The following is a 26416-nucleotide window of genomic DNA, read 5'->3' on the forward strand; positions in this document are numbered from 1 at the left end:
AGGGGCTCTACTGTGGAGAAGCAATTGTTGCTGCCGACGCATCCCGCTGCTGTAAGTACTGCAGGACCCAGTGTAGGTCTGACAGACACTCCCAGAAGAATTGCACCGTGAGGAATTCACACTGCTCCTGATCTGGTAAGAAAGGCCATTTGGTAAAGTGTGCCTCTCCAAAACTGCTGGAAGAGCTGCGGCCTTCCACAACCAGTCAGAAGCCTTCCTCGATGTTCCGGGCACTTCCACGTGCAAGTATTGGGCAGTGCTATTACTCCTCCCATCACTTCCACCCGCACCGGTGACATAACTTCCGGCCCGGCCATCAAACCATGCCACTGCCATGTGCTCTCCATGGGTGCTGGACCAACCAACTTCCACCTGCACCTTCCATCCCGCATACCCAAAAACATGGTCAACATGTGCACTCACAAACGGCCCCGGACAGCATACCTGTCACACCTCATGTTGGCACAGCAACATACCAGACACACTACACTGCACAGATTATGATGCTTCCACCATCCTGGCTAATCGGGACTACACCTACCAACCAGTGTTCACAACCGCCAGCTTGGAGCCATGACTCGGACCCCAAGTCAGTTCTTGCATCCACCTTGCTGTCAGACAACATCCCCCATGGACTTGAGCACTCAATGATGGACATCGCTGTCAATGGGAAGGTAATAAAATGCCTGTTCATTACCAATAGTTTACTGAGAGCTTTGTACAGCCGCATGTCGTCCACATGTGGTCACATTCCCAGAACTATCACCAACAATTTGTCCGATTCCACCCACACAGACACAACGGCCAAGAAATGGTGCCACAGTCTTTACTTCCTTAGAAGCTGAAAGAAACTCAGCATGTCCCCAGTGTCTCTTATCAATCTTTAGATAGATAGACCATAAAATGATTCCTGTCAGGATGCATCACAGCTTGGCACATGGGGTGTATACGTATAAGTGGTTGGCCCACCCACTGATGAGTCGATCCCCTGTAACCACTCCCCCTGTGACCTGGCCATAAAGGTTGACCTCCCTACCCCCTTCCATTGATTCAAGCACATGGAGTTGGGCCAGCTGAAATCTAATGTGTATTAAAGCCTATCATTCCCCACTCATCCTTTGGAGTCATTGATAGTGCATTTCAGGACGGGAACTGCTCGGCGCAAGCCTGTGAGAAAACATAGGGCTCTGTGAATGCAGCTCAGGCCATTACACAAATCAACCTCCCTTTCTTCGACTCCATCTATATTTCCTGCTGCCTCAGGAGAGCAGTTGGCTTAGTGAAGACCCAACCCACTCATGTCACACCTGTCCACTCTGATCAGGCAAAAGATGCACAGAACTTGCACCACCAGTTTCAAGAACAGTTTCTTTACTGTATCATCAAATTCTTGGATGAAGCTCTCATTAGTAAAATTATGCTGCACATGCACTGTTTTAACTGAATTGTTTTCTCTGAAATGCTACATTCCGCACTTTTGATTTATTTTGCACGACTTGTTGGACTCAAGAATAGGTTGACTTGCCTGGATTGCATGCAAAAAAAGTTCTTCGCTGCAGCTTAGAAGATGTGACAATAAACAATACAATTTAATTCAGTTCCCCCACTTCTCTGATATTCACCTGCACAATGGGGACAATTTTCAATGGCCATTTAACTTACCAACTTGTATATCCATGGAATGAGGCTGGAGCATCAAAAGGAAACCTGGGTGCACAAGGAGAGTTCCAGTTCAAGTTTATTATCATTCAATTGTACAACCCGGCAAAACAGTGTTCTCCGGTTCTAAGTGCAAAGACATGCAAACACACAAGCTGACTTAACACACATACAGACAAGCAAATACATATGCAGGACAAATATACAAATATAGAAATAAATAAGTATTGTTCAATAAATAGAACAGTCTTGGAGAATTAGTATGGGCAGTTCATTCAGTCATTCAGAATTCTAATTGCCTGCAGGAAGCGCTGTTTCTCAGCCTGGTGGTTCTGAATTTGATATTCCTGTATCTGTTTCCTGATGAGAGTAGTTGAAAGATTTTGTGTGCAGGATGGGAGGGGTCCTCAAAGATTTTGCGCAACCTCTTCAGACAATGATCCAGGTAGATCACGGTGATGCAGGGGAGGGAGACCCCAGTGATCCTCTCTGCCATTCTTATCATCCTGTAGATTGACCTCTGACCCAATTCTCTACAGCAACCTTACCACACTGTGATGCAGCTGGCCAGGATGCCATTGATAGAACTCCTGTAGAAAGATGAGAGGATGGTGGCCAGTAGCCTTGTTCACCTCAGTCTTCTCAGGAAGTGCAGTCACTGTTGCGCTTCCTGACAAATGAGGAGATGCTATGTGTCCAGGATAAGTCACTTGCTGAGGGCACTCCAAAGAAATTGGTGCACTCTATCTCCTCCACCACTTAGCTATTAATGTGTAGTGGAGGGTGGTCATCCCTGGTCCCCCTGAAGTCCACGATCATCTCCTGCTTCTTCTTCTTCTCCATGTTGAGACTCAGGTTGTTATTCTCGTATCATACCATGAGATTTTCCACCTCTTCTCTGTAGTGATTCATCATTTGCTGGTGAGCCAAGTACTGTTTTATCATCTGAAAGCGTGATGACTTTTGGAGTTTGTAATGTGGTCGTGGATCAGTAGCGTAAACTGATGCAGGTGGACAACACATCTCTGAGGTGGGCCAGTGTGAGGTTGTTCGGCATTTTGCTGTTGACCAGGATAAAATGTGGTCTTTCTGTTAGGAAGTCCAGAGTCCAGTTACAGAGAATCCCAGAAAGGATGTAAGCTCCATACAGACACTACAATCCACACTATCCACCAGAGATTTAAGGTTGAATCCAGGCTGTGGCAGCTGTGAGGAAGGAGCTCTGCCAACTGCACCTGTATAGAACTAACTCCTTCAACATTCCTTGGTCTTAATTTCTCCCTTCTTCCTCAACCTCCTTGTCTATTAACCTCACATTTTATGCTCTTCCTTTCTTCATTTTATCTCACTGTTAAACAAAAGAGATCTTTGCTCCTTAAATCTTTGTATAATGTCTTCTTTAAAATTTGTCTTAGTTCTATTTCTGTGTAAGACATTTGATTATTTTTCCCCAGTTTCTCTCACTTGATACAGTGCCCATTTTCTGATTTATCTGTGAAAAGCCTCAGGCCTTCCTTGTTTAAAGGACTGAACTTCTGCTTTTATGAAGTCAAGCAAAAAACAAGTTGAAGGATGTGAAACAGGAAAGTCTGCAGATGCTGTGATTGTAGTAGAAACACAGAAATGTTGGAGGAGCACAGCCGGTCTCGCAGTGTCCATAGGGGGTAAAGATGTATAACAGTCGTTTTGGGTCTGAGCCCTTCTTCAAGGTGTGAGTAAAATTCAGGCAGGTGTCTGAATGAAAAGGATGGGAAGGGAGGTATTACAGACCGACGGACAAAAAGTATTAGATATGTTTAGATAATTAGATCTGCGAATATAGAGATGTGTGAGACAGAGGGAAAAGGGAAGAGAGAAACATAGGGATAGATGGGGGGAGCGGGGGAAGCTAACAGAAACTGGAGAAGTTTATGTACTGCCATCTGGTTGGAGGGTGCCTAGATGGAATGTTACACTAAAGCACTGTACAGGTTAATAGACAAGGAGTTTGAGGAAGAAGGGAGAAATTTAGACCAAGGAATGTTGAAGGAGTTAGTTCTATACGGGTGCAGTTGGCAGAGCTCCTTCCTCACAGCTGCCACAGCCTGGATTCAACCTTAAATCTCTGGTGGATAGTGTGGAATTTAGTGTCTGTATGGAGCTTACATCCTTTCTGGGATTCTCTGTAACTGGACTCTGGACTTCTTAACAGAAAGACCACATTTTATCCTGGTCAACAGCAAAATGCCGAACACCATCACACTGGCCCACCTCAGTGATGCATTGTCCACCTGCATCAGTTCACGCTACTGATCCACGACCGCATTACAAACTCCATAAGTCATCACGCTTTCAGTTGATAAAACAGTACTTGGCTCACCAGCAAATGATGAATCACTACAGAGAAGAGGTGGAAAATCTCATGATATGATACGAGAATAACAACCTGAGTCTCAACATGGAGAAGAAGAAGAAGCAGGAGATGATCGTGGACTTCTGGAGGACCAGGGATGACCACCCTCCACTACACATTAATAGCTAAGTGGTGGAGGGGATAGAGTCCACCAATTTCTTTGGAGTGCCCCCAACAAGTGACTTATCCTGGACACATAGCATCTCCTCATTTGTCAGGAAGGCGCAACAGTGACTGCAATCCTGAGAAGACTGAGGTGAACAAGGCTACTGGCCACCATCCTCTCATCTTTCTACAGGAGTTCTATCAAGGGCATCCTGGCCAGCTGCATCACAGTGTGGTAAGGTTGCTGTAGAGAATTGGGTCAGAGGTCAATCTACAGGATGATAAGAATGGCAGAGAGGATCACTGGGATCTCCCTCCCCTGCATCACCGTGATCTACCTGGATCATTGTCTGAAGAGGTTGCGCAAAATCTTTGAGGACCCTTCCCATCCTGCATACAAAATCTTTCAACTACTCCCATCAGGAAACAGATACAGGAATATCAGATTCAGAACCACCAGGCTGAGAAACAGCGCTTCCTGCAGGCAGTTGGAATTCTGAACGACTGAATGAACTGCCCATACTAATTCTCCAAGACTGTTCTATTTATTGAACAATACTTATTTATTTCTATATATGTATATTTGTCCTGCATATGTATTTGCTTGTCTGTAAGTGTGTTAAGTCAGCTTGTGTGTTTGCATGTCTTTGCACTGAGGACCGGAGAACACTGTTTTGCCGGGTTGTACAATTGAATGATAATAAACTTGAACTGGAACTCTCCTTGTGCACCCAGGTTTCCTTTTGATGCTCCAGCCTCATTCCATGGATATACAAGTTGGTAAGTTAAATGGCCATTGAAAATTGTCCCCATTGTGCAGGTGAATATCAGAGAAGTGGGGGAACTGAATTAAATTGTATTGTTTATTGTCACATCTTCTAAGCTGCAGCGAAGAACTTTTTTTGCATGCAATCCAGGCAAGTCAACCTATTCTTGAGTCCAACAAGTCGTGCAAAATAAATCAAAAGTGCGGAATGTAGCATTTCAGAGAAAACAATTCAGTTAAAACAGTGCATGTGCAGCATAATTTTACTAGTGAGAGCTTCATCCAAGAATTTGATGATACAGTAAAGAAACTGTTCTTGAAACTGGTGGTGCAAGTTCTGTGCATCTTTTGCCTGATCAGAGTGGACAGGTGTGACATGAGTGGGTTGGGTCTTCACTAAGCCAACTGCTCTCCTGAGGCAGCAGGAAATATAGATGGAGTCGAAGAAAGGGAGGTTGATTTGTGTAATGGCCTGAGCTGCATTCACAGAGCCCTATGTTTTCTCACAGGCTTGCGCCGATCAGCTCCCGTCCTGAAATGCACTATCAATGACTCCAAAGGCTGAGTGGGGAATGATAGGCTTTAATACACATTAGATTTCAGCTGGCCCAACTCCATGTGCTTGAATCAATGGAAGGGGGTAGGGAGGTCAACCTTTATGGCCAGGTCACAGGGGGAGTGGTTACAGGGGATCGAGTCATCAGTGGGTGGGCCAACCACTTATACACAAGATGTGTATACACCCCATGTGCCAGGCTGTGATGCATCCTGACAGGAATCATTTTATGGTCTATCTATCTAAAGATTGATAAGAGACACGGGACATGCTGAGTTTCTTTCAGCTTCTAAGGAAGTAAAGACTGTGGCACCACTTCTTGGCCATTGTGTCTGTGTGGGTGGAATCGGACAAATTGTTGGTGATAGTTCTGGGAATGTGACCACATGTGGATGACATGCGGCTGTACAAAGCTCTCAGTAATCTATTGGTAATGAACAGGCATTTTATTACCTTCCCATTGACAGCGATGTCCATCATTGAGCGCTCAAGTCCATGGGGGATGTTGTCCGACAGCAAGGTGAAGGGGCTGTACAGTGCTTTAGTGTAACATTCCATCTAGGCACCCTCCAACCAGATGGCATTACATAAACTTCTCCAGTTTCTGTTAGCTCCCCCCCCCCATCTATCCCTATGTCTCTCTCTTCCCTTTTCCCTTTGTCTCACCCATCTCTATATTCACAGATCTAATTATCTGTACATATCTAATACTTTATGTCCGTTGGTCTGTAATACCTCCCTGCCCATCCTTTTCATTCAGACAACTGCCTGAATTTTACTCACACCTTGAAGAAGGGCTCAGACCCAAAACGACTGTTATACATCTTTACCCCCTATGGACACTGAGAGACCGGCTGAGCTCCTCCAACATTTCTGTGGTTTTACTACAATCGCAGCATCTGCAGACTTTCCTGTTTCACATCCTTCAACTTGTTTTTTGCTTGACTTCATAAAAGCAGAAGTGCAGTCCTTTAAACAAAGGAGGCCTGAGGCATTTCACAGATAAATCAGAAAATGGGCACTGTATCAAGTGAGAGAAACTGGGGAAAAATAATCAAATGTCTTACACAGAAATAGAACTAAGACAAATTTTAAAGAAGACATTATACAAAGATTTAAGGAGCAAAGATTTCTTTTGTTTAACAGTGAGATAAAATGAAGAAAGGAAGAGCATAAAATGTGAGGTTAATAGACAAGGAGGTTGAGGAAGAAGGGAGAAATTAAGACCAAGGAATGTTGAAGGAGTTAGTTCTATACAGGTGCAGTTGGCAGAGCTCCTTCCTCACAGCTGCCACAGCCTGGATTCAACCTTAAATCTCTGGTGGATAGTGTGGATTGTAGTGTCTGTATGGAGCTTACATCCTTTCTGGGATTCTCTGTAACTGGACTCTGGACTTCCTAACAGAAAGACCACATTTTATCCTGGTCAACAGCAAAATGCCGAACACCATCACACTGGCCCACCTCAGTGATGCGTTGTCCACCTGCATCAGTTTACGCTACTGATCCACGACCGCATTACAAACTCCAAAAGTCATCACGCTTTCAGATGATAAAACAGTACTTGGCTCACCAGCAAATGATGAATCACTACAGAGAAGAGGTGGAAAATCTCATGATATGATACGAGAATAACAACCTGAGTCTCAACATGGAGAAGAAGAAGAAGCAGGAGATGATCGTGGACTTCTGGAGGACCAGGGATGACCACCCTCCACTACACATTAATAGCTAAGTGGTGGAGGGGATAGAGTCCACCAATTTCTTTGGAGTGCCCTCAACAAGTGACTTATCCTGGACACATAGCATCTCCTCATTTGTCAGGAAGGCGCAACAGTGACTGCACTTCCTGAGAAGACTGAGGTGAACAAGGCTACTGGCCACCATCCTCTCATCTTTCTACAGGAGTTCTATCAAGGGCATCCTGGCCAGCTGCATCACAGTGTGGTAAGGTTGCTGTAGAGAATTGGGTCAGAGGTCAATCTACAGGATGATAAGAATGGCAGAGAGGATCACTGGGATCTCCCTCCCCTGCATCACCGTGATCTACCTGGATCATTGTCTGAAGAGGTTGCGCAAAATCTTTGAGGACCCTTCCCATCCTGCACACAAAATCTTTCAACTACTCCCATCAGGAAACAGATACAGGAATATCAGATTCAGAACCACCAGGCTGAGAAACAGCGCTTCCTGCAGGCAGTTAGAGGTCTGAACGACTGAATGAACTGCCCTAACTAATTCTCCAAGACTGTTCTATTTATTGAACAATACTTATTTATTTCTATATATGTAAATTTGTCCTGCTTGTCTGTATGTGTGTTAAGTCAGCTTGAGTGTTTGCATGTCTTTGCACTGAGAACCGGAGAACACTGTTTTGCCGGGTTATACAATTGAATGATAATAAACTTCAACTGGAACTCTCCTTGTGCACACAGGTTTCCTTTTGATGCTCCAGCCTCATTCCATGGATATACAAGTTGGTAAGTTAAATGGCCATTGAAAATTGTCCCCATTGTGCAGGTGAATATCAGAGAAGTGGGGGAACTGAATTAAATTGTATTGTTTATTGTCACATCTTCTAAGCTGTAGCGAAGAACTTTTTTTGCATGCAATCCAGGCAAGTCAACCTATTCTTGAGTCCAACAAGTCGTGCAAAATAAATCAAAAGTGCGGAATGTAGCATTTCAGAGAAAACAATTCAGTTAAAACAGTGCATGTGCAGCATAATTTTACTAATGAGAGCTTCATCCAAGAATTTGATGATACAGTAAAGAAACTGTTCTTGAAACTGGTGGTGCAAGTTCTGTGCATCTTTTGCCTGATCAGAGTGGACAGGTGTGACATGAGTGGGTTGGGTCTTCACTAAGCCAACTGCTCTCCTGAGGCAGCAGGAAATATAGATGGAGTCGAAGAAAGGGAGGTTGATTTGTGTCATGGCCTGAGCTGCATTCACAGAGCCCTATGTTTTCTCACAGGCTTGAGCCGAGCAGTTCCCGTCCTGAAATGCACTATCAATGACTCCAAAGGCTGAGTGAGGAACGATAGGCTTTAATACACATTAGATTTCAGCTGGCCCAACTCCATGTGCTTGAATCAATGGAAGGGTGTAGGGAGGTCAACCTTTATGGCCAGGTCACAGGGGGAGTGGTTACAGGGGATCGAGTCATCAATGGGTGGGCCAACCACTTATACACAAGATGTGTATACACCCCATGTGCCAAGCTGTGATGCATTCTGACAGGAATTATTTTATGGTCTATCTATCTAAAGATTGATAAGAGACACTGAGGACATGCTGTGTTTCTTTCAGCTTCTAAGGAAGTAAAGACTGTGGCACCACTTCTTGGCCGTTGTGTCTGTGTGGGTGGAATCGGACAAATTGTTGGTGATAGTTCTGGGAATGTGACCACATGTGGACGACATGCGGCTGTACAAAGCTCTCAGTAAACTATTGGTAATGAACAGGCATTTTATTACCTTCCCATTGACAGCGATGTCCATCATTGAGCGCTCAAATCCATGGGGGATGTTGTCCGACAGCAAGGTGAAGGGCCTGTACAGTGCTTTAGTGTAACATTCCATCTAGGCACCCTCCAACCAGATGGCATTACATAAACTTCTCCAGTTTCTGTTAGCTTCCCCGCCCCCCCATCTATCCCTATGTTTCTCTCTTCCCTTTTCCCTCTGTCTCACCCATCTCTATATTCGCAGATCTAATTATCTGTACATATCTAATACTTTATGTCCGTTGGTCTGTAATACCTCCCTGCCCATCCTTTTCATTCAGACACCTGCCTGAATTTTACTCACACCTTGAAGAAGGGCTCAGACCCAAAACGACTGTTATACATCTTTACCCCCTATGGACACTGCGAGACCGGCTGAGCTCCTCCAACATTTCTGTGTTTCTACTACAATCACAGCATCTGCAGACTTTCCTGTTTCACATCCTTCAACTTGTTTTTTGCTTGACTTCATAAAAGCAGAAGTGCAGTCCTTTAAACAAAGGAGGCCTGAGGCATTTCACAGATAAATCAGAAAATGGGCACTGTATCAAGTGAGAGAAACTGGGGAAAAATAATCAAATGTCTTACACAGAAATAGAACTAAGACAAATTTTAAAGAAGACATTATACAAAGATTTAAGGAGCAATGATCTCTTTTGTTTAACAGTGAGATAAAATGAAGAAAGGAAGAGCATAAAATGTGAGGTTAATAGACAAGGAGGTTGAGGAAGAAGGGAGAAATTAAGACCAAGGAATGTTGAAGGAGTTAGTTCTATACAGGTGCAGTTGGCAGAGCTCCTTCCTCACAGCTGCCACAGCCTGGATTCAACCTTAAATCTCTGGTGGATAGTGTGGATTGTAGTGTCTGTATGGAGCTTACATCCTTTCTGCGATTCTCTGTAACTGGACTCTGGACTTCCTAACAGAAAGACCACATTTTATCCTGGTCAACAGCAAAATGCCGAACACCATCACACTGGCCCACCTCAGTGATGTGTTGTCCACCTGCATCAGTTCACGCTACTGATCCACGACCACATTACAAACTCCAAAAGTCATCACACTTTCAGATGATAAAACAGTACTTGGCTCACCAGCAAATGATGAATCACTACAGAGAAGAGGTGGAAAATCTCATGATATGATACGAGAATAACAACCTGAGTCTCAACATGGAGAAGAAGAAGGAGCAGGAGATGATCATGGCTTTCTGGAGGACCAGGGATGACCACCCTCCACTACACATTAATAGCTAAGTGGTGGAGGGGATAGAGTGCACCAATTTCTTTGGAGTGCCCTCAACAAGTGACTTATCCTGGACACATAGCATCTCCTCATTTGTCAGGAAGGCGCAACAGTGACTGCACTTCCTGAGAAGACTGAGGTGAACAAGGCTACTGGCCACCAACCTCTCATCTTTCTACAGGAGTTCTATCAAGGGCATCCTGGCCAGCTGCTTCACAGTGTGGTAAGGTTGCTGTAGAGAATTGGGTCAGAGGTCAATCTACAGGATGATAAGAATGGCAGAGAGGATCACTGGGGTCTCCCTCCCCTGCATCACCGTGATCTACCTGGATCATTGTCTGAAGAGGTTGCGCAAAATCTTTGAGGACCCCTCCCATCCTGCACACAAAATCTTTCAACTACTCCCATCAGGAAACAGATACAGGAATATCAGATTCAGAACCACCAGGCTGAGAAACAGTGCTTCCTGCAGGCAGTTAGAATTCTGAACGACTGAATGAACTGCCCATACTAATTCTCCAAGACTGTTCTATTTATTGAACAATACTTATTTATTTCTATATATGTATATTTCTCCTGCATATGTATTTGCTTGTCTGTATGTGTGTTAAGTCAGCTTGTGTGTTTGCATGTCTTTGCACTGAGGACCGGAGAACACTGTTTTGCCGGGTTGTACAATTGAATGATAATAAACTTGAACTGGAACTCTCCTTGTGCACACAGGTTTCCTTTTGATGCTTCAGCCTCATTCCATGGATATACAAGTTGGTAAGTTAAATGGCCATTGAAAATTGTCCCCATTGTGCAGGTGAATATCAGAGAAGTGGGGGAACTGAATTAAATTGTATTGTTTATTGTCACATCTTCTAAGTTGCAGCGAAGAACTTTTTTTGCATGCAATCCAGGCAAGTCAACCTATTCTTGAGTCCAACAAGTCGTGCAAAATAAATCAAAAGTGCGGAATGTAGCATTTCAGAGAAAACAATTCAGTTAAAACAGTGCATGTGGAGCATAATTTTACTAATGAGAGCATCATCCAAGAATTAGATGATACAGTAAAGAAACTGTTCTTGAAACTGGTGGTGCAAGTTCTGTGCATCTTTTCCTGATCAGAGTGGACAGGTGTGACATGAGTGGGTTGGGTCTTCACTAAGCTAACTGCTCTCCTGAGGCAGCAGGAAATATAGATGGAGTCGAAGAAAGGGAGGTTGATTTGTGTAATGGCCTGAGCTGCATTCACAGTGCCCTATGTTTTCTCACAGGCTTGAGCCGAGCAGTTCCCGTCCTGAAATGCACTATCAATGACTCCAAAGGCTGAGTGGGGAACGATAGGCTTTAATACACATTAGATTTCAGCTGGCCCAACTCCATGTGCTTGAATCAATGGAAGGGGGTAGGGAGGTCAACCTTTATGGCCAGGTCACAGGGGGAGTGGTTACAGGAGATCGAGTCATCAGTGGGTGGGCCAACCACTTATACACAGGATGTGTATACACCCCATGTGCCAAGCTGTGATGCATCCTGACAGGAATCATTTTATGGTCTATCTATCTAAAGATTGATAAGAGACACTGGGGACATGCTGAGTTTCTTTCAGCTTCTAAGGAAGTAAAGACTGTGGCACCACTTCTTGGCCGTTGTGTCTGTGTGGGTGGAATCGGACAAATTGTTGGTGATATTTCTGGGAATGTTGGAAGAATAAAATGAGGTTAGTGTAGGATTAGTGTGCTTGAACAAATGAGCCAAAGCATTCTTTTATTTGTATGTCATGGTATACATTAAAAAACAAATTAAGTGCAACATCCGTCAAAAATGAATGACTTTTAAAGTCTCCTATCCTCAATAGATGAACTTACGGATAAAAACTCTTGACAAAAAACTTGCATTCATAATATAATCAGCAAATATTTCAAAGAAACATTGCCAAATTTCTTGGTACAATATGAAATTAAATTTCCAAATTTGTAATATAACAAGTTTAGTAAAACATTTGTATTTTCATCTACCTATAGTAGGTGGGCAGAAGTGCCTGCTTTTTGTGCTGTATAACTCTGTAAAAGATAAGAAAAAAACTATTTAGCATTTTCTTTAATATTCTCTATTCTAGTTAAATGTTCACTGAAGAAATGTATGTTTGTAAGAAAAGCTACCAGAAGATTGCTGCAAGAGTACATGAGCAATCAGATTCAAAAACATGGAAGACATTTGAATGGGCTAAGATAAATAAGAAGCTGGGTAGTCTTATCAAGGTAAAGATGGATTGTCCATTGGAAGATTCATAAGTTAACACTTGTTGAAGATGTCACAAGGGTTCAAAAAAGACTGATTCATTCCAAAGCATGACCTTAAAAAGTGCTACAGTTGACCTTACACTTCCACCCTCACCTCAATTTTGAGCCCCATTGAGTCCTTCAAGTGAAGTAACACTTCACCTGTGAATCTGCAGGAGTCATTTACTACATCCGGTGTGCCCGATGTGGCCTTCTCTACATTAGGGAGACCAGACAAAGGCAGGGAGATTGCTTCATTGAGCACCTTTTCTCTGCCCGCTGCAACAGCAAGGCCCTCCCAGTGGCCAACCATTTTAATACCATACACCATTCCCACACTGACCCGACTATCAAGCTGAGGCCATCTGCAAATTGGAGGAACAACACTTTGTGATCTGTCTTGGCATTCTCTTCCCAGACAGAACTAACATGGCATTGGCTTCTCCAATTTCCATTAACCTTTCCCCCATTTCTCTCTTTCCCTGCCCCTCTGTCCTCTTTTCTCCAGTTCCCTGCCACCTTTCTTTCTTTCTCCTAAAACAGAGCTATCCTTCTCAGTCCTCTGCCTTTGACTTCCACTGATGTTGCATGTCTTGTTGATTTTGTCCAGTACTCTATGAACTGCACCTTATAATTGAATTGTATCTACTATTCCTTAGACCAGTTCCCCATCTGATCTAGATCCCATTCCAAACCAAGGTAACCTTCTTCACTGTCCACCATAATATGTATTTTCGTGTCTTTATCAAACTTATCCACCTTTCCACAAACATCCTTGCCCAAATCATTTATGTATATTACAAAATACCAAGGTCCCAGCACCAAACCCTAAAGCTTTCCACTGAAAAACTGCTCCTGCTCTTATTACTGAGCCAATTTTTTAATCCAGTTGGCTAGTTTTCTTCCTACTGTGTGCCCTAATTATCCCATACCAACCTACCATGTGGGTCCTTATCAAACACTATTAAAATCTATATAAATAGCATCAACTACCTTCCCCTCATCTACCCTCTTCATCATTTTTTCCAAAATATTCTAAGTTGATGAGACATGATTTCCCATATCCAGCTCCATGCTGGATCTCTTTAATTTTCCTTGGCCTTCTAAATGCTGATACATTCTATCTCTTACAATCCTTCAGTCCTCCAGAACTTCTCCTGTCCTCAGTGATGAGGTGAAAATGCATGTTAAGGCTCCAACCTTTCCACAACATTTTGACATCAACCTGGTCTGGAACAAGTTCTTTATCCACCTTGGTACAATCTAAGACTGCTAAAATCACCTCGCTACTGATACAGGCATGCCAAAGGCTATCTTTAGTTCCCTCCCTCCCTTCCTACTCCTGCTTATGAAGATAAGTGGAGGAACAAGTAGTGTTGAGGAAACAAGGTGACTGGAAGAGGAATGAGGCAAATTAGGAAAATGGGCAGAGAAGTAGGAAATGAAATACAATATTGATAATTATATGGTCATGCACTTTGACAGAAGAAATAAACATGCAGACTATTTTCTAAATGGGGATAAATTGAAAATTCCCAGATGCAAAGAGGTTTGGGAGTCCTCGTGCAGGGTAACCTGAAGGTAAACTTGCAGGTTGAGTCAGTGGGTGAAAAAATACTATCTTCAAGAGGAATAGAATATAAGAGCAGAGATGTAATGTTGAGGCTTTATAACCACTAGTGAGACCTCACCTTGGAGTATTAGAACTACAGCCTTTCAGCCCTAAATGTTGTTCCAACCCATATATCATAAAAATAAGTATTAAACCCACCCTACCCCATAGCCCTCTATTTTTCCTTCATCCACCTGCCTGTCCAAGAGTCTTTTAAATTCCCCTAATGTTTCAGCCTTCACCACTATCCTAGGCAAGGCATTCCAGGCATCCACAACCCTCTATGTAAAGAATTTACCCCTTGAGTCTCCCCTAAACTTACTTTGTGTATATGTCCTCTGGTGTTTGCCATTTCTGCCCTGGGAAACAGGCGTTGGTTGTCCACCCTATCTATGACTCTCATCATCTTGTAGACTTCTATTAAGTATTATGAGTAGATTTGTGCTCATTTAAGAGAGGATGTGCTGACATTAGAGAGGATAAACAAGGATGATTCCAGGAATGCAAAGGTTTTATCATATGGGGAATATTTGTTGGTTCCAGGCCTTTGCTCATTGGAATTTAGGAGAATGATGGGTTCTCAATGAAATATTTCAAGTGTTGAAAGGAATGGACAGAGTAGATGAAGAAAGGTTGTTTCCCATGGTGGTAGAGTCTAGTACAAGAGGGCTCAACTTCAGGTTTGAGGGGTGCTCATTTAGAACAGAGAGGCAGGGAAATTTATTTAGCCAGAAGGTGATGAATCTGTGGAATTTGAGGCCAAATCATTGGGTATATTTAAGGAAGAGATGGATAGGTTCTTGATCAGCCAGAACATCAAAGGTTATGGGGAGAAAGCCAATGGAATGGGGTTGAGTGAGAGAATGGATCAGCTCATGATTGATGAAATAGGCTGAATAGTTTAAGTCTTAAGTCTTCTTATGGCTATACAAATAACCAGTAGATGGCAAAGTCATGAGAGGGATTGCAGACTACTGTTTTTGTTCTTCACAAGCAAGCCATCAGGGTGATAGGTAGACCGAACAAGAAAACCAGCTCAGGCAGCTGATCCAGGAGCTCCTCACATGCACTATTGCAAGAGAGGTCAGGCAATGCAGGCCAGGAATGTTTAAATTCCAATAGATAGCTATAAAACAGCTTGCCTGTCCACTGATCCCTAAGATCATCTCACAGTAGCAGGACTTTTTTCATTCGGAGTCCACTGTGCGCAGATCGATCTGTCATTGGCTATTCTGTTGCTATTCCATCATGCTCTTCTGCATTCAATTCCTTAATCCTCTCCTGCAGGAACTTTTCCATTAAGTACTTGAGAAGCTAAAACTTGCCAGTTATCAGCATTCAAACATTTCTTTTGGCAATATTTTGTGTTTGCTGTTTATCAAATTTTGAAATACTCCTATCTTGTTTATGGTCGAGCTGAAATATTGCAATTGGATAAAGCTCTGACGTTAAAATCACGTCTTTACAAAATTCCACAGGAGCTTTCTTTGTTTTTTCAACCAATGGGAAAAGACACCCCTTTTATTAGATTTAGAGTATGTGTTTTATACTGAGCTCTGCTATTAGAAATGTGCTTTTCTTCAATCTATGATCTGTATTGGGTAAGATTATCTTAACCTTGGTGGTAGATAGTCTTATAAATCAATGTTCTAGCAAATGAAAATGTTTGCTCACATTGCACTGTTGTGTTTTTTAGTAAATTATAGTCTTATATTTTTGTTGCACTGCTCCTTCTTAGTTTTGGTTAGTTTGCTTTAATCTCATAGTCCACATATCTTGCAATTAGATTCTACCTCAGTCAACTTCTTGAAGTCTGATATGTTTGTAAATCTTTTCAAATATGACTTATTATTTTTCTAAGCTTTATCTTTATCCCCTTTAAAATTATTGTAATGGTATGGATTGTATATACTAATTGGCTTGGATTGGCCCACCCCCTGATGACACTCTTATCTGGACTCCTCCCCTGGGACCCAGGCCATAAAGGTCAGGCCACCTTTCCCTTCCCTGCACTTCCCGAGTTTGGATCCAGGCCTGGTCAAGTCTTTTATGCAATAAAACCTATTGTTCCCCTCAAGTCTTTGTCTTAGCTATTATTGGAGCTACTGATAGTGCCCAACAATTAATGGCACAAAAATGTTAACGTCTCCGGTAATGGAGAAGTTGCTGTGCCCTGATAGGCTAGAAGTGGACCCCAAGTGCCAGGTGCATCGGAGGTCTTTGAGCAGTGGATCAACTGCTTTAACAACTTCCTGGAGGCCACTGCTGGAATGGTCAATTCAGACGAAAAGAGACTAAAGGTCTTACGGGCAAGAGTCAGCCAGAGGGCTTTCCAGACCATCCGAAGCAGCACAACTTAATCAGAGACAATGGCTGAACTATGGGCACTATACAAGCCCAAGATCAATGAGGTCTACTCCCGTTACCTACTGGTATCTAGAAAACAGCAGCCTGATGGCGAGTAGGTTGAAGAGTTTGCCCGAGCCCTGATCACACTGGGAGAAGACTATTTGGGGGACCCCACAGTATCTGTGCCGGGGGCCCAGTGTGTGGAAGACCTAGTCCGGGTCGCTTGCGTGTCGAGATTGAGGTCGGACTATATCTGACAACGTCTCCTCGAGGAGGATCAACTCCCACTGAAATGGGAGTTTCAGACTCGGCCCAGCGCCATGCAGAGTCAATCGCAGGCAGAAGCCGGCCTACCCAATACGCGCCTCCATGAAGGTCGCCATCCTGGGAATCAGCGTCAGGGATGGCCGACCCAATTGCGGCTGCAGTAGCACCAGGATGGTCAAGGTGCAACTTCTGCGGGCAGGCAAGACACCCGCAACGTCTCTGCCCTGCGAAAGGAGCTACCTGCTCAGGCTGGGGGGAAAATGGCCACTATCAATGTGTCTGCAAGTCCAGAGCCCCATCCCAGAGCAGCGTGGCCTGCATGCGCGGTAAAGCTAGCACCATTTTACCTGCTCCTGCTGCCATCCTCCGCGCAGCAGTAACCCTCACCAGCGACATCACTTCTGCCCCAATTATGTCGCTTCCGCCTTCTTCACCAGCATTAGCAGCACGGTCAACATGGAGGCCGCCATCTTGGGCATCGGGCCTCCCTACTGACAATGAAGACAATGCACCCTGGCATCGATCACCTTGAACCAAGCCAACCTTCTCCAAATCATGAACTCCATGATGCAGATCAACATGAATGGACACAAATCAAACTGCCTCTTCGATAGTGGCAGTACCGAAAGTTTTATCCACCCCGAGGTGGCCCGTAAACTCTCAATCCCCATTTAGCTGATGACCGGGTGTAGGGCATGTCGAAAGAACCAAAGACTTCTTAATCAAAACCAAGGCTTTTATTAACTAAATGATTGGAGCATATCACAAGTAGGTCGACCAGTCCAGAATGACCTGGTCTGGCTAGGAGCAATCCTTTAAGACCTGGCAGTAGGTGTGGCTATGGTCTCAGCCAATCACAGTCATCCTACACTTCAATCTGTACATATACACATTGGTGATAGAATCTGTACAATCACACCGGGTCTGTGTTGATGGCAGTGAAAGACCAGCAGACTCGTATCCAGGAGTACTGTGTGGCGTCTCTGATGGTGGGGGGTGTGAATGTTATAAAGACTTTTTATTGTTGGTCATGCCCCAGCTCTGTGCGCCAATTCTCCCGGGCCTTGACTTCCAGAATTAGTTCAGGAGTGTGATGATAGCATTTGGGGGGTCCAAATCCCTGCTCACCGTTTATAACCCGCAGCTTACGGACCCCACCCCATATCCAGCACCTAGCTTTCGGCACTGTCCTGCAGCCTCACCACCCTGTGAGTGCCCCCTCTGTCACTATTTGTAAACCTCACCCCAGACTGTAAACCAATTGCCACCAAGAGAAGGCGCTATAGCACAGAGGATATGGCGTTCATCCGGGCTGAGCTTCAGCGACTCTTGACAGAGGGGATCATAGCCCCTAGCTCCAGCCCCTGGAGGACGCAGGTCCTCATGGTCTGAGGGATGGGCAAGCCCCAGATGGCGATTGATTATAGTCAAACCATCAACCACTTCACCCAGTTGGATGCATACCTTCTGCACCGGATAGCCGACTTGGTCAATAAGGTCGCAAAATACAGAGTCTCCATGACCATTGACCTCAAGTTGGCCTATCATCAACTTCCCCTTCATCCGAGCAACCGGCTCTACACGGGTTTTGAGGCCGATGGCAGATTTTTTTCACTTCCCGCGGGTGCCTTTTGGTGTTACTATGGTGTCTCTGCTTTTCAAAGGGTCATGGATCAGATGGTGGAGATGCACAAGCTGACGGCAATGTTTCCATATCTTAACAATGTCACCATTTGCAGCCACGACCAATGGGACCATGACGCGAACCTCGCTAAGATCTTGTGTATGGCCAAGTCTCTCAACTTTTTTTTGTAAACTTTATTTTTTTTTAAATCATTAATAGAAAAACAATATACAATCCAATATAAGTAATTTTATATAATTATATATAAAAAGACAAGAGATGGAAGAAAAGAGCCTTGCTCCAAGAAGGAATGGTCGTAAAGGTGACTTGGCATTTGGAGCTGATTAAAAGAAGAGTTGTCCTTTTTTTTTGTAATGCTTTTTTTAAAAAAAAAGGGATATTAAATAATGATGATGTTAGTTTAAGATGAAGTGAGAGTTGGGGGAGAGAACTGGATAGGCACTATTTTCTGAAAGTCATCTGCTATGTGTGAGTTATCTCACACCAATTTTTTTGGGGAGTTACCGCATTGCGCGGTTTAGATGGGATGGGGTATTTTTAACCTCCTACCTGTTTTTTTTTTGTATTATTAGATTAAAGAGTGAAGGGTTTTTTTTGTTTAAATAATAAAAAAAATTTTTTCCTTATTTTTATCTTTCTTTTTTTTCTTTTTTTTGATCGTATTAAGAGAGGGTAAGGGGGTAAGAGTTGGTTTTTTTTTCTAACTGTTGTAAGACATGTTGAAATTTAAATTTGCTTCTCTTAATGTTCAGGGTTTGAAAAATCCTATCGATAATTGCCAGATCTCTTTTATTTACTTAGCGCTGGCAGTGGCCAAGAAATGTATAGCGATTACTTGGAAGAATAGAAATGTATTGTCTTCAGATAGGTGGTATTCAGAGATGAAGTTTTGTTTGGTTATGGAAAGAATATCTTTTTCTATACAAGATAAGATGTCTTTTTATGAGTTAAAGTCGACCCCATTTATTGATTATATACAATTTAAATAAGTTTGAATTAATCATTTTTTTTTCTTTAAAAGAACCTTTTTTTATTATATATTTTTTCTATATATATGTTTTCTTTTTTTTTCTTTTTTTTCTTTTTTTTAAGTATTTTTTATTATTAGTTGGTTTTTTTTCGTTTAAGTTCTTTTTGTTTTTGTTTTTTCATATATATTCTTATATAATAAAAAATTTTTGGATTAATAATTAATACTTAATTTTTGTTTTTTATATATGTCGATCTTTTTTTTAAGATATATTTTTTTAAAAATTATACCAATAGTATTAATTCTTCACTCTTTATCGTGGGGGTGGGGAGGGGGGGTTTAGGGGTTAAAAATAGTTTTTTTAAGTCTTAGTTTTTAGTTGTTAGGGGGAGATGCCAAGATTGGTATTGTATTAACTATGTTACTTTGTACTTGTATTACTTTATTTTGTATTTTTTCTGTACGTGAATTACTTACTTTCTTCATATGTTAAAATTAATAAATAAAGTTTTGGAAAAAAAAATTATATATAAAAAAGAAAATTAAATAAACACAGAGAAAAAATTAAAAATTTTTAAAAATATATTACCCCTCCCACCCTATCTCTTAAGGAGAGCTAAAAAAAGGGAAAAATATATAATACATCAAAGTACATCTAAATGCATATATCCCAAATACAGTTACCACTTATTGACGATAAAAGAATAATTATCATGCAAATTATATGTAATTTTTTCCATAACAATACAAGCTTTCAATTCATTATGCCATTACATTATATTGATCACTATGTTATCTTTCCATATACTTGTTACACATTTTCGAGCTACAGACTGTTCTAAACGTACAAATGCAATTTGAAATTTATCCAGCCCAAATCCCTTTAAAGGAACCATGTAACTCATTAAAAAAATAGATGGATCTAATGGAAACTTAATGTTATATAAGTTTTCCAAAATTAACCTAATTTCTTCCCAAAATGGTTGTACATAAACACAAGACCAAACAGCATGTAAAAAAGTACCAGTACATAAACCACATCTAAAACAAGAATCCGAGTTACTAAAACCATATTTTTTCAATTTCTCTGGAGTTAAATATAACTGATGTAAAAAATTATAATTAACTATTCCATACCATACATTCATCAATTTAGATACACTGTCGTAGCTCATATCTGCCCAATAATATTCAGGAAAAACAAAAGCTAAATCATTTTTCCATTTAAGCTTAGACTTCTCCCATTCCTGTTTATCCATATTGTCTTGTAACAATTGATATCTAACAGAAATATATCCCTTTTTTTGGTATAGAAGAAATCAAAAATTCAAATTCCGTCAATACAGGTAAAAATCATCACTCTACCATACATATCTTTCACCAAAGCTCGAAGTTGATAATAAACAAACAAAGAATTTTTAGCAATATCAAAACGTTCCCTCAATTGATTAAAGGAAAGAAACTGTCCTTCTACAAAACTATCCTGCAATGTCTTTATACCCTTAAAATCCCAACTCCTTAAATAATTATTAAATATTGAAAAAGAAATAAGCTGATTATTATATAATGGGGTTAAAATTGACAATTTACCTTTTGATCCTAAAATCTTATTTCTTTTAGTCCACACCTTTAATAAATCCTTTAATATCGGCATATTATATTCCCACAACAAATTTATATTCCATCGATATATAAATTGATGCACCTCAATTTCAGAAATGCAAGCCACCTCAACTTTCGCCCAACTTGGGGGTTGGTCCAATCCATTAATCTACTAATAAATTTCAACTGGGCTGCTTCATAATAATTTTGAAAATGAGGTAATTGAAGCCCACCGAATGCATACTTCCAAGTAAGTTTATATAATGCTACCCGCGATAATTTACTTGTCCATAAAAATTATCTCATGGCTTTATTTAAATCCTGAAAAAAATCCCTTGAAAGAGGACACAGTATTGATTGAAAAAAATATTGAACTCAAGGAAAAATATTCATCTTAATACAATTAACTCGACCATTTAAAGTTAACGGGTAATCTTTCCATTGAATTAAATCTGCTTTAATCTTTTTTAGTAAAGGAACATAATTTAACTTATATAAAGATTGATAATCAGTATTTACAATTATTCCTAAATATTTAATTTTATCAGACCATTTCAATTTTATAATATCTTTATATTCTGAATAATCTCCTTCTCCAACTGGCAAAATTTCACTCTTATCCCAATTAACCTTATATCCAGATAATGTTCCATATTGCAATATGCATTCCTGGAGATGCGGCAATGATCGTTCTGGGTCTGTCAAATATATCAACATCATCTGCAAATAAGTTAATCTTATATTCTTCATCCATAACTCTCATCCCTGTTATATGTTCATTCTGTCTTATTGTTTGAGCTAACAGTTCAATAGCCAATGCAAACAAGTCAAGTGACAATGGACACCCTTGTCAAGTCGAATGCATCAATTTGAACGGTAATGAAACTTGACCATTTGTCACCACCCTGGCAATCGGGTTTGTATATAACGCTTTAACCCAACTAACAAAAAAATGGCCAAATTTAAACTTCTCCAACACCTTAAATAAAAATTCCCATTCAAACCTATCGAAGGCTTTTTCCACATCAAGCACAATCACCATTGGATGTCGATATGCATTGACCAAAGTAATTAATTGAAGGATATTATCTGATGAGTTTCTATTCTTAATAAAATCTGTTTGTTCAATATGTATCAATTTAGGTAAATACTTGGCAAGTCGATTTGCTAACACTTTTGCTATAATTTTATAGTCTACATTCAGTAGAGAAATAGGTCTATATGAGGACACTTGCAACAGATCTCAATCTTTTTTGGAATTACAGTAATTAAAGCACTGGAGCAAGATTCTGGTAACACATGCTCTTCAGTTACTTGTTGTCTTCTTTCTTTGGCTTGGCTTCACGGACGAAGATTTATGGAGGGGGTAAAAAAAGTCCACGTCAGCTGCAGGCTCGTTTGTGGCTGACCAGTCCGATGCGGGACAGGCAGACACGATTGCAGTGGTTGCAAGGGAAAATTGGTTGGTTGGGGTTGGGTGTTGGGTTTTTCCTCCTTTGCCTTTTTTCAGTGAGGTGGGCTCTGCGGTCTTCTTCAAAGGAGGCTGCTGCCCGCCAAACTGTGAGGCGCCAAGATGCACGGTTTGAGGCGTTATCAGCCCACTGGCGGTGGTCAATGTGGCAGGCACCAAGAGATTTCTTTAGGCAGTCCTTGTACCTTTTCTTTGGTGCACCTCTGTCACGGTGGCCAGTGGAGAGCTCGCCATATAATACGATCTTACATCATCAAACACAGAGGATAAATCTTCATTAAAAATTTTATAAAATTCCACAGAAAATCCGTCATCCCCCGTGACTTTCCATTTGGCATCTCCTGTATAACTTTCTTAATCTCAAATTCTGTAAACGGTGCTTCCAAGTCCACAACATCTTCCTCCTTTAATGTTGGTAACATTAATTTAGATAATTTTTTTTAACTTTATTTATTCGTTCAAAAAACAAATAGTATATGACATATACAGCAATTAAACATGAACATGAACATTTTATATATATATATAGAAAAAAAAGAAAAAAGAAAAGAATACTAGCAATATATTTTTTCGCTATGGATAAAGCTAAATATACAAAAGCAAGTTGGAACTTATCTAATCCCAAGCCTTTCAAAGGTTGCAAACTACCCAATAAAAATACTGTTGGATCTAAAACTATTTTAATCTTACACACAGATTCTAAAAACATTTGAATTTTCTTCCAAAAAGATTGTATATGTATACATGACCAAACAGCATGAAAAAAAAGTTCCAACTGTATCACCACATCTAAAACACAAATCTGATTCATTAAAACCATATTTTTTTAATTTTTCAGGTGTCAAATATAATTGATGTAAAAAGTTGTAATTAATCATTGCATAACATGCATTTATCAATCTAGTTACACTATCATAACAGATATCTAACCAATCATCTTCAGAAGAAGTAAAACCAATATCTGCTTCCCATTTAATTTTATATCTATCCCAACCCTTTTTATCCATATCATCCTGTAATATTTGATACATAAATAAAATATACCCCTTCTCTGGTACCTTCATAAAAAAAGTCTCAAATTTAGTTATTTTAGGTAAAATCATATCTCTACCAAACATATATTTTACCAAAGATCGAATTTGATAATAAAGAAATAAAGAATTCTTATCAATACCAAAATCTTCCTGATTAAAAGATAAAAACTTGCCCTCTTTAAAACAATCTCCCAAATTTTTCACACCTTTAAATCTCCAATACAATAAACTTTGATTATGTATTGAAAAAGAAATAAGTTGATTATGATACAACGGAGTCAAAGCCAATAATTTTCCCCTAGAACCTATCATTTTATTTTTCTTTATCCATAACTTCATTAAATGTTTTAGTATAGGCACATTGTATTGTTGTAACAAATTCATATTTTCCTAAACAAAAATTGATGTATTTCAAATTCAGAAATACTTGCCATCTCAATTTTAGCCCAACTAGAAGGCCGTACCAAATCCATCAATGAGCTAATAAATTTAAGTTGGGTTGCCTCATAATAATTTTGAAAATGTGATAAACATAATCCCCCTAACTCATATTTCCAAGTTAATTTATTCAAAGTTACTCTTGAAAATTTACCCCTCCATAAAAACTCCCTAACTATTTTATTTAAATCTCAAAAAAAAATTATCAAGTAAATACGGAATAGATTGAAACAAATATTGTATACCCGGAAATATATTCATCTTAATTGTATTTATCCTTCCCATTAAATTAATAGGTAAATCTTTCAGATAAATAAGATTCAATCAAACCACTATCCTGTTTCCCCTCAGAAGTATATAATTTTTGATAAAATGAATAAAACTGGTCATTAATTTCCTGAGGTTAATAGGTAACTATTGAATTCTTTTTAACAGGATTAATAATCCATGAAATCTGTTCCGTCTTTAACTGCCATGCAAGTTCCTTATGTGCTCTCTCACCCAACTCATAATAACGCTGCTTAGATCAATTAATTAAACACTCAAATTGCAATGTGTTATAATGTAGTTTCAAATTAGCCAAAACCACTTTTTTTTATCTTCTGTCTCATCTTTCTGAAATTCCTTCTCTAATTCAACAATTTGCTTTTCCAGTTCTAAACTCTCTGCCATATACTGTTTCTTAACTTTAGTAGTATAACTAATAATCTGCCCTCTTAAGTAAGCTTTTAGTGCATCCCATAACACAAAACGACTATCTACAGAATTATCATTCTCAGTCAAAAACAAAGTGATCTATTCTTTAATAAAGGTAACAAACTCTGATTTTTTCAACAATGTTGTGTTAAATCTCCATCTATAAGATGAAAGTACCACTTATGAACTTACACAATAAAAAAATAATAATGAATGGTCCGATATAACCCTGCTTTTATATTCCACCTGTAATACTCTTGCTTGTAAATGTGCCGATACTAAAAAATGTCTATTCTGGAACATGAATCATGTTGAGACGATTAAAGGGAAAAATCCTTCTCCGTAGGATTGACCCTTTCATCAAGGCTCCAATTTGTATGTCCATCTTTGATTTCTTTATACTTTTTGGCAATCTACTTAATAAAGAATCCACAACACAATTGAAATTTCCCCCAACTAAAATATTTTCATTAGCCTGATTTAACAACAAAAAAGCATCATAAATAAAACACTCATCATCTACGTTAGGCAAAGTCCAAGATTCAGCAAAAATTTTACAATTCACCCTTAAAACCCTCCCAGCATTTTCTTCCATGGATTGTAAATCAAAAGGCAAATTCTTATGAATTAAAATCGCTACACCTCTTATCTTGGAATTAAATGAAGAAAAAAACATTTTCATTTTCTTAATATAAGCCAAAACTCGTTTTTGCTTAATCGGGTTATTTAACCCTGAACATTAAAAGTTGCAAATTTCAGATTAGACATCCCTACAAATTAACATTATATCACTCACTACAAATCTCTCCCCTTATAGTATCTTAAAATCACTATCCCTCCCCTAAATATTTTTTAAAAAGAAAAAAAATTCCAAAACAAAAATTTGCATTAACCAAAAAAATTTACCCAAAGGTAGAAACGCCCTAAAAAAAACTGGGTGTGGTAAACCCCACTAGTGGCAGATGACTATCAAAGATTCAGTGCCATCCAGAAATACATTATTCACATCAACATAATCAAATATAATAAATATATTCAACCCATTGACTCCAATCCCAATGATTGTTCCGGGTCTTCAATATCAATAAGACTTTGAGTTAACAATTCTTTCTTTCCATTCTTCCCATTTCTCCCATTCTTCCCATTCTCATCACCATTTCCATTTCCATTTGTCTTCCTTTTAGGTGACGGTGGTGAAAATCGACCATTTCCTCGCAACTCTGGTTGTGAACTAGCAAAAATTAATGTATCACAGTCATTTTCAAAATATTGAGCTTGAAAATTACCATAAAAGACTTTTAACACTGCAGGGTAATGAAAAGCAAATTTGTAACCCTTCTGCCACAACACTTCTTTAGCCAAATTGAATTCCCGATGTCGCCTAATAATCTCCTGACTCAGATCTGCATTAAAAAATACTCTGTTATTTTGAATCATCATGGAAGTTTGACTTTGTCCTGCCTTCTGCTCCGCCAAACGTAGTATCATTTCTCTATCCTGATATTTCAGAAAAAGAATTAAGACCACCCTTGGCAGTTGTCCCGGAAGTGGTTTCCTCCACAACGTTCTATGTGCCTGGTCCAACACTATGCCTTCCAAAAAAAACTCCTTGCGCAACATCCCGGGAATCCATTTCTTAAAAAATTTTATTGGATAAATTTTATTTCAATATCTTCTGGAAGATCCACAATCTTCACATTATTTCTTTGACTTTGATTTTCCAGTGAATCAATTTTTTTCAATAATTCCTTCTTCTGAATTCCCCAATCCACAAAAGAATTTTCCACTTTCTCCATTTTTTCCTATTACGTTCAACCTGATTTTTACATTCAA

The 26416-nt window shown here is 40.1% G+C and overlaps 1 long non-coding RNA gene across 1 annotated transcript in view; it reads left to right on the forward strand.

The window, feature by feature from the left end:
* Nucleotides 1–7911: 7911 nt before the first annotated feature.
* LOC138756186 (uncharacterized) overlaps nt 7912–26416 on the forward strand; it is a 129021-nt gene continuing 110516 nt past the window's right edge. Inside the window, exons 1-3 of the long non-coding RNA XR_011352838.1 lie at nt 7912–7958; nt 10953–10997; nt 12337–12478. This is a non-coding gene — a long non-coding RNA (uncharacterized lncRNA). The remainder of the gene's footprint in view (nt 7959–10952; nt 10998–12336; nt 12479–26416) is intronic.

The sequence above is a fragment of the Narcine bancroftii genome, chromosome 3 (assembly GCF_036971445.1).
Source record: "Narcine bancroftii isolate sNarBan1 chromosome 3, sNarBan1.hap1, whole genome shotgun sequence".
NCBI lineage: Eukaryota > Metazoa > Chordata > Chondrichthyes > Torpediniformes > Narcinidae > Narcine > Narcine bancroftii.